Source organism: Haemaphysalis longicornis, unplaced genomic scaffold, assembly GCF_048455015.1.
Source record: "Haemaphysalis longicornis isolate Haplotype H1 unplaced genomic scaffold, Haemaphysalis longicornis Haplotype H1 scaffold_60, whole genome shotgun sequence".
Lineage (NCBI taxonomy): Eukaryota > Metazoa > Arthropoda > Arachnida > Ixodida > Ixodidae > Haemaphysalis > Haemaphysalis longicornis.
In genome coordinates, this window is record NW_027526408.1 from 1,106,896 (window position 1) to 1,122,554 (window position 15,659).

Consider the following 15,659-nt stretch of genomic DNA (forward strand, 5'->3'; position numbering starts at 1 on the left):
CGAACATATAATCTTCCTTTCGCCAGGAAAATCAGTGTCAAACATCGCGGAATCCATACCTTTGCCCTCTCCATCATTGGTTTCTTGGAGCACTGTTTCCACATTAAAAGAAGGCTTCTCCCGGGGTATCTTTGGAGTCAGGTCATCGGTCTTCAAGTCGTTGATGGCTTCGTTTGTTTGGACAAATCCAGTTCTGGTAGACATCATTGCCTTTCGCTTCATGAACGTAGTGGTAGTTGTCCCTCCCTCGCTTCCAGTTTCTTCGGGAGAATTCACATGACCGTTGGCTTCCATTAGGGTGATATCTTGGAAATTCCTGTTCAGTTCTTGTCGTCCGTCATCATTTTCCGATCCATGAGTTTTATTTGCATATGAAGTTTTGCTACTTTCCAAATATCTGGTCTGATTATCCCGGCGTTCCCTGCGTTCAGCGCGAACTCGTTCTTTGAGAGAAGCCATTAGGTTTTCACGACCTTTCTTTGTTTCAACTATTTTACGCTCAATCTTGGATTTTGCCATAAAAACTAGGTAGTCAAAGTTGAATGCATCTTCATACTGAGCCTCCAGATTATCGATGTGTCAACAATATTCCACTTCTCGGTTAATCTGGCGCAGTTCGTCGTGATGTACTGTTAACTTAATAGCAAGCTCACTCAACTCACTAATAGATGGTCTTGTCATTGGGAGGAGGTCTTCAACTTGGTCGATGATAGTCCTGATTTCTCGTCGGACGATGCGCCTCCTCTCGAGATGGGCCTCCATGGTCCGGGCCAGCGTCGCGTTCATTGTAAGAGCTGACGACCGGGCTCAGAAGGCAGAAGTCGGCGTCGTCTCCGCGTCGGTCTTGTCTCCTCTCACGGACATCTCGTACTGTGTCGGGCAGATATCTCTTGTGGCTGGGTTTGTTCAACTTTCTTCTTCTAAGGCTGCCCCGCTGTTCTCCGAGTTGGAGGCTTCCTGTGCGGCTTCATTCCCAATCTCCAGAGGTAAGCATTCTTAATCTCCAGAGGTAAGAAGAAGGCGGTCGAACAGAAGCGAAATACGCTCGCTGTAGCTCACCTCTGGAGGTCTCTTCTCCCGGGTTTCGGCACTAAAATATGTGGAGAAAGGGACGAGCCGCGGAGACCCCTCACGATGATGCCTTTAATCTAATACACTTCCGATGATGATAGTGGGGCACGATAGAAGGATATCCACTTATTCCACATCATCTCCTATGTACTCACTTCTCAAAATGTACTCAGTACTCAAAACGTACTCAGAACTCAAACTGTACTCAGTACTCAAAATGTACTCAAAACTCGAAATGTACTCAAAACTCAAAATTTACTCAAACTCAAAATGTTCTCAGTACTCAAATTGTACTCAAACTCAAAATGTACTCAAAATCAAAATGTACTCAGTACTCAACATGCACTCAAACTCAAAATGAACTCAAAACTAAAAAAATACTCAGACTCAAAATGTGCTCAAAACTTAAAATGGACGCAGAACTCACTCGGACTCCGGAGTACTCAAACTCAGCCGGGGTCATAAAACTCTACCGCAAACTCAACATGCTACACTAGCCTCGCATTCACTCAAACTGAAACTCACGTGTGAGCTTGAGTACAAATTAGTCTGAGTGAGTGGACCATGAGTGAGTCCGCCGACCTCTGGCTGCGGATGCGTAGTCATAGCTGGGTGCGATGCTACGGCAGCAGACGCTTCCTAGCGGAGACTTGGAGATCTGGACAGAGTTAAAACTATGAGTGAAATATCCGAAGCTACGGCAGAACCCGGATTCAGCGAAGCGACGACTCGGTGCCAGGCTCCGGGATGAAGTTTCGAGAGTGGTGCAGCAGATATACAAGTGGCCGCATCTGAAACCCCGTGACTGGCTTGGCGTGGAGTGACCACAGGTGGGCCCTGATTTCTTTTCTCCGAGATCGTTTTAGTTCGTTTCTTTCTTCTTCTGTTCAATTTGTCGTCGACATCTGTTGACAGATCTTTCTCCGATCGAACAATTGCCGCGAGAATCCATAATGATTTAGCTTCGGAAAGCAAAGAAAAGAAATTTACAATAACACCCACAAAACAGTCCGAACCGTCATGCCAGAAGCACTCTCCAATTAGGCAAATGGGTTTGGTTGAAGCTTATCCGTTCCACAACTGGGTCTGCCTTAATTTCAATAAAAATACGTTGTTTGTACGCGTTAGCGGAACCATATGTCATTAATTTTGTTCCAGGCTCTTTTTTGAGAACAAGTTGTGGAGTTTTTCTTGTTACTACAATTTTGTGACCCAGGTCTGGTTTGTGGGTTTGATTCATTTAAAAAAAATTCCGGAGTCCTCCCCTTCTAGACGTTTACTGTTTTGCTTACTTCGGCGCTGCGTTGATGATAGAGTACCTACTTGCCCGCAAACGAAAGCTTGCAATTCTGCTGCTACTCCCCTTCCCGAGGGCGTGTTCTGTTTCACAGAAATAAATTCTCAATTTCATGGGCATTGCATAACGGCATGATACACTCTAGTGATCCGAGTCAGCATACAATTCTGCTAGAGCAGAGTACGACGACTTGATAGAGGTGACCACCGAAAGGTTATCGAATGTTTACAAAGATTTGTGAGCGTAAAGATCGAGAAATCCTATCAAATCGAGTTGGTATGCATTCTATATGATGAAACAGCACAAACGTAAGGCGAGGAGACAACGACAGGGAGTAAAATATTGAGAGCACACATAAATCATATCGAAGATAAATCTAGCAGAGGTACCATGTTTTTTTGCAAGGGATGCATCCGATGAAGACATTTCTAAATAACTAGAAAGTACAAGGCTAAAAACAATTGGCTTACCTTCCACTACTGCTGCTAGGCTAAAGAAACAGCTGGGCTGGCGACCCCACACCCTTCGTCGTATTCCCGGCTTTTGCACATCCCAAGAAGTTCCCAACTTGCCGCTGAAAATTCTCGATGACTGGCAGGCCCTGACGGCTTCGTGTGCAGCGTTTCACATCTGTCCCAAATAGGACCATGTAAGCATGTTCTAGAACGCGTTTCAAGTAGCTTCGTGAAGTCGGCATGTGTACCGCCAACTCGGTGACTCTGCACTTCACTTCAGGAGGGAACGTACGACAACTGGCGAGCAGAAGACCATGCGAGAGGTCACCCCACGAATGAGTGGAAGAATGTTCTCGAAGGTCAAGCTGGCCGACACCGTGCTGTAATCATGAGTCGCAGTCTGGCGAACGCTCGGCATGCTTCCTTGGCAATTTTTCGAGCTCCTCATGTGGCCCGAACCCGCGCGCAAGCCTGAGCGACGCCGGCGCTCCCCATGGGGTGCATACTCAAGTGTCTTTTTTTGTATTTTTTGATGTACCCCTATTCGGTGGTACTGATAACTTAAACATGACTAAAATAAAAATGGAAAGTACAACTGACGTGTGCAGGACGTGCTCATAGGATCCGCAAATGCGATCCCGCAAACTCAAGGCCAAGTATCGTAGCTCTTGCGATGTTTAAAAGAAACCTACAAATACTGGGCATTTATTTCACCTCAAAAGGTTAGGTATCGTGGTTGCGAAGTCTTTTGAACTGCATTCGGGTAAATCCAGGACAAGGCTAATGCAATTCGCCGAGCAAAACACTGCGTACGAATGTTTAAATTTTAAACATGCTAAACTCTTTCTAAACATAAGGTGGTGCGTGTGCTACATGCAAAGCGATCGGGAATGGGGAAAAGTAGCGGCGCAGGAGGAAAGACTGGTTTGGGTGTCATTCCCCGAGTAAATTCAACAATCTCAGCTGTTCGAGACAACGTTCGGAATCCTTCCTTCGACTGCCACCACGAGAGATACAGGGACTTCGCCGCAAGGAGCCCCAGAACAGTAGTTGTGGCACCCTAGTAAGCACAAAGGCTGCTGGATCAAAGGGGGGTTGGAAGGTAGCCTCTCCCAAGATAGAAATGCAGAAATAATTGCTGCTGTTGAAGAGCAAAGCACAATTTTATAACCGCAAAGGGCAGAATTACTGACTCAACATGATTAGGTAAAAGGTACAACTGTCCTGTACATCTGAGCCGGAACAGCAAACACCCAGAGGAAAGTAACCTTGCAGCCTCACGGAAGAAGAGGGCTAAGAAAATAGAAGACAGGAAAAATTAGGGAGTGATAATTTCAGCGCTTGAGGCTGAACCACCCTCGTGGCATGGAATGCTTCAGACAGTACTTGAGCAGCTAAAAAAAGTTGGCAACGTTATCGACAAGAATATTTCTGTAAAGACGAGCCGGTCCAATGGCTATATCAACAGGCTCAAAAACACAAATAAGATGGCTCTCCACCACTGTAATAACACGGTGTGGCAGTAGAACTGTAGGGGCTTCCCGCGTAAACTTGTGGTTTTGCAGTCATTTCGGACCAATGGCGATTGACTGGAGGTCATTGGAGCCCACGAGTGTAGGAAACATGCTAAACTAATGTTATATAAATCCTTTACGAGGTTGTAAACCCTAACTAAGATACCTCCTTTTAAAGATAAACATTGCAACGCCGGCACATAAGACGGGCAATGCGCCGATCAATCATGTTTTGGTATAACTTGTACTTCGTAAATGCAAGAGAGAAGAATATCTTTATTATAAACGTGTATCGTTCCCCCCAACTGCCCAACTGTGATATCGGCGGTCTTTTCACGAAGCAAAGGTTATTCCCAAACACATTCTACGTTTTATATTAAGCGATTTTATTGCACGCTATCCGACATAGAGTTGTAAATTGACAATGGTTGAGGGCTCAAATACTTGGGACAAAATTAAACTAGAGGGACTGATCTTCATTGCGGACCCGATGAAGCTGACGTGGAAGCGAAATAGCGTATCCGTAGGCACGGCACTAAATCTCAACTTCGTCGTAGTGGCATCAGTGCCACATGGTGCAATACCTGGGAAGAGCTAGGTAACGATCCTAGAATTCTAGAGACAATCGTTTACAATAACCCACCAGTGATCAACAGGATCAGAAAGCAACCAATTGGGATGCCTTTAAAAATAATAGGGTCAGAGGAGGACCCAGTAAGCAAAATTAACGGTTGTAGTAAACTGGTTATTATTAAGTCTGTTAAAGGACGCCACAGAAAAGATTGAACTTGAAGCTGGCGAGGAAATTGTTCATAAGCATATTGGTAGCGAATGAAAGAAAAAGGAAGAGTTGGAGCAAAAGAACCGCTGCAAAGGAGGCGGCAGGGATCTCTGAAAGCAACTTTTTTGTATTGAATAAAGAAATCGAAGGCAACAAAAGTGGGTAGAATTAGTGATAAAATAGATTGAGAAACGGGCAGTGCCAGAACAGGCCGGCTATTCCTACGTCTATTATATACGAAGAAAACAAAGTCGCAGGCTCGACATCAGCATCAAAAGGCGTATATAAATATGAATGTTCGACAAAGGACCTGTTTCCAGAGATTAGGGATCGATACCTCAGTGGGGTGGAGCTGAGAGTCTCTCGGACTACAAGGCCTCAAAAAACGCGGACTTGGACCATCCTGTCAGGGCCACGGAAGGGAGGCTCCATGGCCAAACAAAATCAGCAACAGGATTCTCAGAAATCTTGATCACGGATCCATTCCTAATCTAACAAACTAAATTGAAGAATGCTTGGACAAGGCAGAGATTCCGCGAGCGTGGAAAGCTTTGAACCTGGTCTTCAATCTGAAGCCACAGAATAAGCAACGTTTTGAGCATCTCCAACCCATATTCATCCCAGATTTTGCTGAAAAGTTTACGCAACACGTAGTCCAAACTATACTTAATAGATTCGTTTAAGATCAGAACCCGTAGCCTGAAACAATGGTAGGCTTCAGGCCAAACCTGTCGGTAAGCGATGTAATGCTACCGCCGAAGGGGCAGGTTATCGACAAAAAGACTGTTTATACTAGGACGTTTGTGAAATAGATGTCTCGAAGGCTCTTGATAATTTCAAACACGCTGCAATACACGACAACCCCAGGGCGCTAAACGTAAGCGTGAAGACGTATAAATACGCAAGAGATTTTCAAATCGGAATGTAACCATTTACCTTGGAAGGGTGGTCGCCGGGAAATCTGATTTTATGAAATATCGGGACACCGGGATGGCCGTGCTCTCTCCAAACCTGCTTAATGTATAGATTATTTGACTTCCAGGAATGCTTGACGAACTCGCAAATCTGCGTCACACCGCATATGTGGACAATTGGGTGCTCTGAGTGGACAAGAGGTAGCAAAAGAGCAATTTAAAGAACTGGTTACGGGGCTATAGATACAATGAAGGGTAATCTAAAATCGTGAGGTTTTGTGTGCGCTTGACCAACCCACAAATCGGTACACAATTAAAGACAGCGAAGTGCAATCTGCATTACGAATCAAATATTTTGTCATTTCCTTCAACTGAGATATTATCTCGACACCCAGGCAACATATAAATTAAGGTAAAATGCGCGCCTCTTCAAACGTCACTTCCGATTTTCGAACTTGAGTACAGCGGTCTTCGTACGTGCATCACTTATTCATCCATCCGTAGAACATTCATAGCCCGATAATTATCTGGCATTACCATTACGACGTTCTAATCAATTTACAGGAATCCGTGTGAACCGGCGGTATGAGAGCGTATCTGTCATAAAACATCCTTTGAACCTCCCGCTACTCACCACGTGCAGAAAATACGGTATGTCGCAAAACTTCGCGCACAGATGTTTTTTAGCCGGCACCGCCGCAAGCCGGGGTGGGGCTTCACGCGGAGATGTTGGAGCGTCTGAGCGTTGAAACGAGACCCGTATAAGTTGGCTGCGGGCTGTTGAGGCAGGGGACGTTCGGCGCAGAGGTATTCACTGCACGCTCGCCAAGAAAAAAAATGAAATAATTTTTGGAGCAGCTTTATCCCATCTTCTTTCGAGTGAAACTGGACGGATACCCTCAAAATGCTTCAGAAACTTATGGTTACGACGCGATAAAACAAAGCCAAATTTTCCTGTGGCACAAGAGGTTCCAAGAAAGGCAAGAGTCTGTCGACGATGGTTACCGTTCGGGGCGCCCGCAGATAACACGAACGGACGTCTCGGTGCAAAAAGTGCCTCATGTTTTGAACAAGGATCGGCAATTAAGTGTTTAGATGATCCAAGAGTAATGTGCAATACCGAAACCAATGACCCATTGCATTTCCAACCAGGAAAGCCTGCGCGAAAATTGTGCCCGAAGTCTTGACAAGTGAGATGAAGGAAGAGCGTTTGTTAAAGTCCCAGAAATTCCAATAGCGCTACGAAGCCGACCCAGAGAGGTTGGACAGAGTAATCCCAGAAGACGAAAGTCAAAAGAACACTAAAAAGAACCCGGCATAGGACGCTGTACATAGAAAAACAACTTCGACTACCTTGTTAAAGCAGGTTCCTATTGACGGCTTCTAGTATGACTACAAAGATGACGGTTTTGCATGGAAGCAGGGTGAAAATACTGTGAAAGTTCTGCAAAGATTGTAAACGGATATTGAAAAAATGATTTATAAAAAAATTCCGGGAAGTTTTGGCGCAGAACCTGTATTACCGCCATGCCTCATCCGGTTCCGCGTTCCACCGCGCTTCTTTATTTTCCGAGCTCCATCTTGGAACAGCCACTTAAGTTGCCTCCGAGCCCAAACACTTCCGTAAAATTGCTGCAATTTTTGCTAGAATAAAACATACAAGTATTTGCCTCTATTTCTCAGAACCACGGAGGAGACACCTTCCCGAACACATTATTTCTGCAACTGACTTACCATCTTTTGAAACAGTACAACTAATAAATATTTACAATGAGTAACTTTGGCGAATACTTTAAACTCGACTTCATCGAAAACGATAAGATAAATGTACTTGTACTGCCTCCTCTATGTTATAGCTTATACTGCCCCTTTTTTATTGTCGATACCCACTTCCGCGTGTTGAACTTCTATTTATATTGTTATACATGCATAATTTCTAACCATGTTCTTTTTTACACTGATGCTGAGTGTGTTATAAATGGACGTTTCTCTTACACATAACAAATAACACTCCTAGTAGCGGAAACGAAGAACCTCTTTCACAATGAAGCGAATGCACTTGTTACGGTCATGTGGCTGCACAAAACGTCAAAGGTGTGTTTTGTCCCTATAGGCACCAGCACTTAGATCTATGCGGAAAAGTTTATAAGGTGAACATTTCATATCCAGAAATTTTATTCTCCTTTCCTGCGTTAGGCTCACAAATCACCGTGTTAGGTTATTCATTTGTTATTACAAGCTGCTTAAGTTCAGAAAAAACGGAAATTGAGGCCTCTGGCATTTTATCATGCCTGTTTCGATCCATCCCGAAAAGACCTATGCAATATTGGCCACGACGTTGACCAAGGGAGAAACTTCGAAGGGACATTAAACTCTAGGAGGAGCGTCGCAGAAACCTCCAAAATTGCTGGTTCCAATTTCCGTAATGTCTCAGCAATGGCTTTGGCCAACCTTGGATTCATAGATGCAGGCTGGTACAGGAGGGTTCTAAAGAGGCTCGTACAACTTACATTTTATAGTGGCAGAATAGAAAGCGCGCGCATTAGAAGAATAGGGCACACATCCTCGTCATGGCTGGTTTGAAAGCAAGCAAAAACTGAAGAAACTTACCTGACACTTGGTATCTACCTTATAATACCCAAACTCTTTGTTTCCTTTGTCATCAGTGCATGTGAAAGCGCATCCGACGGGAAGCACGCCGACCTAGAAATCCCAAAATTTTGGCTTCATATAGAGCTCCAACAGAAACAATCACAGCATCGACGAATATGGAAGAATGAACAATATTATATTGTTCTGCGCGAAAGAAAGTGCAAAGCAATCGAAAAAGAGAGACATTAATTTGACCCGCTTTAAAAAAAGAACACTCAGGCACTTCTAAACTTTTGAAACATGTTTTACACCGCACCGATGACGACCACTTATCATCTTGAAGTGCTCTGTGACAAATACATTCACAATATTGAATATGATTCGGTGCAAAATTTTTGTGCATTCCTTTGGGAGGCACAATGATTTCATTGAAACGTTTAAAAACTAAATTGCTGGTTATTATGGCGTAATTTCTGCCTCTAGTTATTGAATTGATGAAAAGAAAACTTTTAGGTTCTAGTAAATTTTTAGTTAAACTAGAATACCTAGCAGGTAGTGGGATGCACGGCACAAACAAACTACGACCTGCCTACGCAAACTGCTCGTTCTGTTTCCTTTGCCGTCCGTGTTGCTATGTCCCACAAACTTGGAACACGGACAACAAAGGAAACAACACCCGGGGTATGGGTACATCTTAGTGACCATATCGTACATTCCTCTCGTAACCTACCAAAACAGAATGCAGCATTACCGGCCGGTCCGACAACACTGCCCTCCCGCTCAGCCTGGACTCTCCAAGCAACAGGAATCGCTACTCTGTAGAATAAAAACTGATATTTTTCCTCACCCAGTTTGCCCGTATCTTATGTATATACATCACTATCATGCTGAATGTCTGTTCTGTTCACAACCCGGTACTTTACCTCATGTCGTAATATACTTTGACCACAATTGCAAAATTCGTCCTCTCGAATCTCCTCTTTTTACCTTTGAGCTGTGGGAGAACCTTATTCCCAGGGTTATCTGGACGTCCAGCAATTAGTGGCGCCCAGTGGGAAGGCTTTCAGCTCATAAAATTTATTCCCCTTATGGGGAAACAACCCCGTTTCAGCGGCTTAAATAAGTCTCTCTCTATCTCTCTCTCTCTCTCTCTCTCTCTCTCTCTCTCTCTCTCTCTCTCTCTCTCTCTCTCCCTCTGCCATTACGTTTGAAAAAGATCTCCCGATAGTATAGTTACGTTATTTATTGATGCCTTGCAGTCTGAATACAATGGTGGGTGGATATTTTACATTTTTAAAATTTTTTGTGTGAGAACGTTCAAAGTACAGCAGGCTCCAAAGAGCTGCTTTAATTTGTGTCTAGAAATGTGACAGCGGCTATCGATATGACTCAGATCTGAAAACGCATTTTTAACCTTACTAATTCCTACTCTCACTCCTTATGGTGTTTGATATGGTGTAAACAGTTTATTCATATAAGGAATACTGTTCCACTTGTTGAAGCATTGGGCCGACAGCAAAAAAGTAGCGTCAGTTTCACGCCTGTGAAATCTCCTGCAATAGCGTAGCTGACTTCAGCACACTGACGGCCACATCACGCAGTGGCGAGGATCGCTCCAAACACAGCTCACCACGGCCTCACCACGCCACAGCCCATTCTCTTGACTTCCGCTGCCCTCCCACGCCACAATAAAGCCATATCGCAGAGGCCAAACCCCAGTCTGACAACCCCTCGTGTTTCTGTTCTTTGGAACCAAGCTTGATGCCCAACTTGGCCCCTAAATCAATAAATTCAAAATCTCAGGCAAGACACCAACCTCCTTTAGCAAGAAAACTTTCTACGAACCGGGAACCTAAACTCTTCTCAAGAAGTGATGTCTCTCCCGGCCCTCTCCAGCCATTAGGGTACCGACCTTATGCCTTATCCAGCCTTTTAGAGACCCGACCTGATGCCAATTCATCCTTCAAGATAGACCTGAAAGCACGAGTTCTCGCTCCCACCGGAAATCCGCCCCTTAGCCCGATCAGTCGAAGCCAAACCATCTCACTCATCACTGGATGAGTGATAGGGTTTGGCACAGCCTAACAGACGCAGCCTAACAAGCACTCCACTGCACTCCTGCAGTGAAACTGTCGAGGCTTCACGAACAAATCAGCCTCCTTACGCTATATAAACACTCTTGATCCCCAACCTGATATCATCGGTGTCCAAGAAACGAACGGCCTCTTCAAGCTTCCCGCCTATATTACCTCAGAGGACACGTCTAAATGAGCCACAGCCACACTAATCCGGTTTTCAATGTCCTTTGTACAGCATACCACGCCACAAAATGGTGCGAACGTCCGTTATTAGAAATTTTATCCTTATAGACTGAACTGCAATTCAATCTCTTCATTATCATCATATATTGCCGGCCTCCTACCGAGAAACCTGACGTTCAATCTACGATACAGGATACCATCACCCTAGCTGGCTCCCGTCTTGTACTTATTATAGGAGATTTAAATGCCAACCATCACCTTTGGGGCTAGAAGTGCAGCACGAAAAAAGGTCAGCAGGTTGCCTCTACCATTGAGCTACCTGATCTCACCATCCTGAACAACCCAAACACTCCGGCCTGAACTTAACCAGAACTTGCAGGAACACCACCCCTCGACTTGACTTTGTTGTGGGCTAGCTAGATGTTACGTGGTCATCCACTCTCACTACCTTAGGCTCAGATCATGCATCATTCACCTCCTCTTGCATAATCGGAACTACAATGAACGATTAGGAAAACCTCGGGTTAAAAACTGGGATATTTTTCACAAGGCCCTCTAAACCCACTCGCTGAATCCCAAACAGTCCTACATTGCAGATAGAGGCGACCTTCTTCAGGCAGTACACGCTCATACGCCAGCTGTAACCACGACTTACCGAGCACCTTGCGTGTACGCGATGTTGCTGTCGCTTTGGGACGGACGCCGTAGCCTTACCCGTAGACGGCAATGCAGCGCCACAATAGGAAACTGCGCAGGCGGATTTCTCTACTCACTTAACAGGCGGCAGAGTATACACAGTCGTTAAGCAAAAAGAATTGACTGCGTCTTTACGGCGGCCTCCAGGGCACTCTGACCTGCCTTAAAACTTGGCACATACTTCAGACTTGCCCCCCCTTTCCAACCCAACCTTCGAGCAGTGGAGGGCTTCCCTGGCCAGCCCGGACCCGGATATCCAGCTTAAGTTGGTGACCCGAGCACGGACGGCCAGCCGAAGTCAAGGCATCCCGGACTAGGGACGCCTTCCACGGGGCGACGCCCACACATCAGCCTCTGCTGGAGAAATAAAAATTTTCTCTCTCTCTCTCTCGGTATATTATTGACCCCTCAAAAACAAAATGGAATCAAATTGAAACATAGTCCGCAGCTCTCACAATTACCCCGGCTTTCCAGAACAGTTTGTTCAGGACTTAGCGGCTACACACCTCTAAACAGACCTCCTCTCCCCTCCGCGATCTTACTCCGGTACCCCCAATGCAGAGCTGGACCAAGATATCCATCTTTTGGAAGTGAAAACAGCTCTGGCTAAATGTAAAAAACGGAGTCCCCGGGTCCCTATAAGTCACCTTTTGGCCGATTTAGATGACGATGAACTTGCCATTATGATTGATCACCTGAATGAATTTGGACATCTGGCCGCCTACATGGTCAATTGAAAACTGGGGAAGTCTACTTCTGTAACAAAGCGGGCAAAGCTCCAGATGTATACAATCTCCGGCCTATTTCTCTTAGTTCTATTGTAGGAAAGCCACTGGAACGCATTATATTAAAAAGGCTACTTCCATACCTTAAAGACACCAGACAAATGCCCAAAACAATGTTGGGGATTTTACAACACTTAGGTACCCACGATATTATGTTGCGACTCAACGAAGAGGTAAGTGCACCTGCCAGTCGCTACTCCGCTCGAGATATTTTATCGCTCGACCTAAAAGACGCCTTCGACAATATAGCGCACGCAGGGATTCTGTGACAACCCAATTTATTCTTGAATTTCAAACTCTCCAACAGGCCACAATGATGTACTCAAAGTTGATTGATTGATTCAAGCTTTATTCACTTTTTGCAGAACAACATACGCAAGAACACTGTTGGACACTATAGCCAGAGGCTAGCTTTAGGGTCCACAAACAAATTACAATGGCACTTTGGTCGCATGAAATCGTAGCTTCCTAATTAAAGTGTTCAAGAAACATCAATTATATATATATATATATATATATATAGACAGAATAAGGGTTGGCAGTCAAGAAAACCTCGGAAAGCAAAGGGGGGCAAAGGGGGGAATGCGTTACGTCATATACAAAAATGAAGAATTTTTTGAGTCAGAAAGAAAATGGTGAGAAAATGCCCGCCGGGTGGAATCCGAACCCACCCCACCCGGCGGGCATTTTTTCACCACTTTCTTTCTTACACAAAAAATTCTTCATTTCTTTCTATGACGTAACGCATCCCCCCCTTCTTTCCGAGGTTTTCTTGACTGCCAACCCTTATTCTGTCTTAATTCACTGAGCCCCTCATTTCCCATTTTTATATATATATATATATATATATATATATATATATATATATATATATATATATATATATATATATATATATATATATATATTTATATAGATAGATAGATAGATAGATAGATAGATAGATAGATAGATAGATAGATAGATATTGCCGCAAACCATGCTATGGTTTGTTTAATTTTGTTTTGCTTTTACCGCCCAGCTGCGCCGGTCTGCTTTATCTGTGTCATCTGGGTGACAAGGGAAGCGCGTGTTCCATTCTTTCTTGCTATTCCGTATGGGTTTTCTCTTCTGAACAGCCTATAAAAACGTGAACACCCTAGAAAAATCTTCTTTGTTCTGAATTTAAATTGACGGTTCCAGAAATACTGGCGCGAAGAGATAAAAGCCTGCAGAGCAGATGCCATGTCATTCCAATCGTTGGCACCAGTTCCCGCACGTCACTTCTTTGATTGCTGTATCGCCGCCTTGTATTCTTTGAGTTGTTAGGGGAGCACAAGTTCGCTCCAATAAACTTGTTTTTCTTGAAGACAACGGCGTCATCTTTGGCAACGTGACATCTGGTAGAGGTGCGGGGTACATGCAACCTCAACCCTCTTCAAGTCGTCAAGCAAGCCCAACTCGTGCCAGCCGCCGACAGCAAGGCTAGAGCCGGCGTTTGGACAACTTCCAGATAAATTGAAGGCGGAAGACGTCCCGCTTGTTGCCATGAACAACGCATCGATGATGATCACGAGCCATCCTGTAGTTCTGCAGAATCCCCGGGAACCACCATCATTTCATGGATCACTCATGGAAGATCCTGAGGACTGGTTGGAGAAAGTGGAGCTTGTTCGGATCTTTAACAGGTGGGATGACGAAGACACGTTGCAGCACGTCTTCTTCTATTTGGAGGATGCAGCTCGAAATTGGTTCGAGAACCATGAAAGGTTTTAAGTGCGAATGCACTTCTTACGCTACCCTGAGTCACGCTTCTGCTGCCGTCCGTCTTCAGCCGCAGGGGTTATCGCGCGCGCGCCTCCTCGCCCTTAGCAACGGCGCGGAGCGGAGGGGAGAGGTGCGTAGCAACGGCTCCATGACGTAGTACGCCACGTGACGTCGCGCGCTCTCGCCTCCTCTCCCCTTCCGCTCGCCGTGACGTCACGCGCTCTCGCCTCCTCTCCCCTTCGCTCGCCTGCCGTTTGCGCGCTCTCGCCTCCGTCTCCCCTTCGCTCGCCTGCCGTTTGCGCGCGTTCTCGCCTCCCTCTCCCCCTTCGCTCGCCTGCCGTTGCGCGTTCTCGCCTCCTCTCCCCTTTCACTCGCCTGCCATTGCGCGCTCTCGCCTTCTCTCCGGCTTCGTTCGCCTGCCATCGCGCTGCGCGAGGGTTTAAAGCGAGGCTGTCGTGGCCCGAACGTGATCACGCGGGGGTGTTAATGTAACTAACGGGCAAATGCCACCAAATTTCAACAAACTCCCCCTCATAGCATCACCCGTGCATTCGCACTTCCTCATGCTCCCCTTCGGGGAAATGTGGCGGAATTTTTTTTTGACTGACTGGACTGTCTTTACAAGCGAGTTCCTTAAAACGTTCGCCATCGTCGTGCGAAAGGAACGAGCCGCACTTTTGCTAGAAACGCGCACGCAACACCCCAACGAAGGGGCAGTGATCTTTGTTGAGGATATGAAGAGGTTGTTTTGACGTGGGGATCCGGAGATGACAGAATAAAAGAAACTAAGGTTTCTCATGCGAGGGGTAAAGTGGAGGGGTAAAGTTGCTTGCCTTGTCCGCAATCCTTCTAAGACGGTGACCGAATTCGCGTCTGAGGCGGCCCCGATGGAGAAGACGCTGGAAGTTTGAACGAGGCGGTACGATCTCCAAGTCAACGCGCTGGTTTCCCAGATGATCGGTGCCGGGCTACAAGCTCCGATACACTGCGCAAGACCTTCGGAGGAGTGGTCAGGGAGGAGCTTCGGAAGAATTTTCCGACGACGCCGTAACCTTAAGTGGCTTCCCTTAATGACGTGATCGGCGAAGAGGTTCAACACGCTTTGGGCACTTCTATGCCATCCGAAGCACCACGCAAGCCAGAGGCGATGACATACTCCACCGCTGTTCGCCTACCCCACCCTGCTCCATCTCGTCTACAAGAAGCTCCGCCGTACCGCCGTCCACTCCCGCCGCCGTCCCCACTGTCATTGCCATTCACCGTACCGCCGTCCACAGCCCAAAACCAGACGCCGAGAAAAACCGACGTATGGCGAACCGCCGATAATCGTCAGCTGTGCTACAACTGCGGAGAGGCCGATCACATCTATCGTCGTTGGCCACACAGACTCGGACTGCGTGGTGTCTCCGTCGACGCACTTCGCCCTCTCCCTGGGCAACGACCACGTGAGATCGACGGCTACCTTTCTCACACCAGCCGTGGCACAGGCCGTTTAAACCATTCGCCGTCGCCCTCCACATACCACTCGCCGAGCCGCCGTAGCACTG